The 3,450-nt window shown below is 48.3% G+C and overlaps 1 pseudogene; it reads left to right on the plus strand.

The window, feature by feature from the left end:
• Window positions 1–275: 275 nt before the first annotated feature.
• Window positions 276–3,156, plus strand: LOC117312092 (inosine-5'-monophosphate dehydrogenase 1-like; annotated as a pseudogene).
• The last annotated feature ends 294 nt before the right edge of the window (window positions 3,157–3,450 follow it).

The following is a 3,450-nucleotide window of genomic DNA, read 5'->3' on the forward strand; positions in this document are numbered from 1 at the left end:
GGACAGTAGAAGCATAAAAGATCAATTAGCTTCCTCTTACAGTCTAGAAACAATGAATCTCAAAGGAATAATCCAGAAATATTCTTTTATTTGTTCATTTAGCAGTATGTCCAGTTGTTACTATCCCAGATGCTGGGGACATGGGGAGGGGGAAGGTTGAGATTAGGGAGTAGACAAGCTAACCCTTCCCTGTGGGAACAGGGACCTGATCATTCTTATTCACCGTTACATACCCAGCACCAAGACATAACAGGTGCTCAATAAACATGTGCTAAATGAAGAAGAAATACAGTGAAGTCAAGGCTAGCCATTCTTACGGAGAAAAGACAGAAAATGAAAGAGTTGATACAACACATGATACTAATCAAATCAATGATACAGGTAATATTTATCTTGGGGTAAGAGAGCAGAGAATTTTGCTGTTTCACATCTGAAATAGCAGTGTTTAGTAGCCATTCCCCTACAATACATGTTAACCTAGCAGTTCTCACTGTATTGGGAGCATTGCTGGTATGTCAGTGCCTAAAACGGCACTGTCCAATACAGTAGCCATTAGTCACAGATGGCTATTCAGATTTAAACTAATTAATATTTAATTTAATTTAAAATTCTGTTACTCATTTGCATTAGGCACAGTTCAATAGCCACAGGAGCCTAGTGGCTACTATCATCATAGAAAATTCGATTGTACAGCCCTCTTCCACACCATGCTACATTAAAACATAAAAGTAGCCAGAATTTTATAAATGAGAGAAATAAGACATGGTGCATACATACATATACACACATACATACACACACACACACACACACACACAGAGCTAAATCGTTCCATATCAACTCAGCATCTAGAGGAGGCAAATCAACTTTGTTTCTGATAAATCTCACTTCCTCACAAATACAGCTGAACCTTGAACAACCCAGGTTTGAACTGCATGGGTCTACTTATATACAGATTTTTTTCAATAAATATATTGGAAAATTTCTTGGAGATTTGAGACAATTTGAAAAAAATTCATAGACAAACTATATAGCCTAAAATATCAAAAAATTAAGAAAAAATTAAGTATGTCACAAATGCATAAAATATAGGTAGGAACTAGCCAATTTTATCATTTACTGCCATAAAATATACACATATCCATTATTAAAAAGTTAAAATTTATCAAAACTTATGCACATAAACACTTACAGATTATTAATTCATTAGTGTATGTGCTAGGCTACCATGAAGCAACTGTGTAAATTACTAGGCTACCATAAAGCAATCATATAGCTGCTTCTTCGTTATCAATGCAAGAATCATTATACCTGCAAATAAATATGAATTTCTTTTTCACATTATTTTTTTTTCATTGTTTTTTTTTGGTCGTGCCACACGGCATGCCTAATCTTAGTTCCCCGACCAGGGATCAAAAAAGTGCCCCTTGCAGTGGAAGCTCGGAGTCCTGACCACTCGACCACCAGGGAATACCAATTTATTTCATTTCTGATGTCTAGCATTAGTAGTACATATAACATCTACAGTTTTTTGTATCATTTAAGACAATAATGGGGGCTAAAGTCGACAAGATGCTAGCAGGGGGCATGAGGGTGGTTCAGTCCTGACATGGCACGGGGCTCAGAGGCTCTGCTCCTCTCCCCACCGGCTGTGATGCTTCCCCGGGCATGGCAGGCCCTTCCCTTTTCAGGGACCCCTCCTCACCCGTTACATTCACTTTCCTCTCTTCACAGAGATTTACTGATTCTCTGAGGATTCACAGCTGATGAGGTGGACCTGATTTCAGCCCTGACTTGGAAGATCATGCTGAAGACGCCACTCATCTCCTCCCCCATGGACACTGTGACAGAGGCTGACGTGGCCATCGCAATGGCTCTGATGGGCGGTATCGGTTTCATTCACCAAAACTGCACTCCAGAGTTCCAGGCCAACAAGGTCGGAAGGTCAAGGAGTTTGAACAGGGCTTCATCACGGACCCTGTGGTGCTGAGACCCTCACACACCATAGGCAAGGCACTGGAGGCCAAGATCCAGCATGGCTTCTCCGGCATCCCCATCACTGAGACGGGCACCAGCAAGCTGGTGGGTGTCGTCACCTCCCAAGACATCGACTCCCTCACCGAGAAGGACCACACACCCTCCTCAGTGAGGTGATGACACCGTGGAATGAGCTGGTGGTGGCTCTAGTGGGTATGACACTGAAAGAGGCAAATGAGATCCTGCAGCACAGCAAGAAAAGGAAGCTGCCCATTGTTAATGACCAAGACGAGCTAGTGGCCATCATTGCCCGCACTGACCTGAAGAAGAACCAGGATTACCCTCTGGCCTCCAAGGATTCCCACAAACAGCTGCTGTGTGGGGCGGCCATGGGTACCCATGAGGATGACAAATACCACCTGGACCTGCTCACCCAGGCGAGTGCCGACGTCATAGTGCTGAACTCATCCCAAGGGGACGCTGTGTATCAGATCACCATGGTGCACCACATCAAGCAGAAGTACCCCCACCTCCAGGTGACTGGGGGAAATGTGACAGCAGCTCAGGCCAAGAACCTGATTGACGCTGGTGTGGACGGGCTGCGTGTGGGCATGGGCTGTGGCTCCATCTGCATCACCCAAGAAGAAGGGATGGCCTGTCGTCATCCCCAGGGCACTGCCACGTACAAGGCGGCTGAGTACACCCGGCGCTTCGGGGTGCCAGTCATAGCCGATGGTGGCATCCAGACCGTGGAGCATGTGGTCAAGGCCCTGGCCCCTGGAGCTTCCACAGTGATGATGGGCTCCCTGCTCGCCACCACCATGGAGGCCCCTGGAGAGTACTTCTTCCCGGATGGCGTGAGGCTCAAGAAGTCCCGGGGCGTGAGCTCACTGGACGCCATGGAGAAGAGCAGCAGCAGCTAGAAGCACTACTTCAGCGAGGGAGATAAGGTGAAGGTCATGCAGGGCGTCGCGCGCTCCAGGACAAAGGCTCCATTCAGAAGTTCGTGCCCTACCTCACAGTGGGATCCAGCACGGCTGCCACGATTTTGGTGCCCGTAGCCTGTCTGTCCTGAGGTCCATGTACTCAGGAGAGCTCAAGTCTGAGAAGCAGACCATGTCAGCTCAGATGAAGGGTGGTGTCCACGGCCTGCACTCTTACGAGAAGCGGCTGTACTGAGGACGGTGGTGGAGGCCAAGGCGGCAGAGGGTTTGTGTCCCAGGGTCCCTCTTTGGGCACAGCCTCCCTCCATAACTGAGTCGTCCACAGATTTGTACTACTGGTTCCCCAGCTCCTTTCCAGGGAGAGAGGAGGGGAGGCCCTGAGGCTCTGTGGCCCCTCTCTGGGCTTCCGCCACAGGTTCAGGACTGCTCCCAGGCCGGGCTGCCCTGGGACCCCCCCCAGGTTCCTCCTTCTTCAGTTCCCCTGAGCCCAGCCAGCCTGGGCTCTCAAGCCCTGCGCCTGCCTCAGGTC

Source organism: Tursiops truncatus, chromosome 4 (genome assembly GCF_011762595.2).
Source record: "Tursiops truncatus isolate mTurTru1 chromosome 4, mTurTru1.mat.Y, whole genome shotgun sequence".
Classification (NCBI taxonomy): domain Eukaryota; kingdom Metazoa; phylum Chordata; class Mammalia; order Artiodactyla; family Delphinidae; genus Tursiops; species Tursiops truncatus.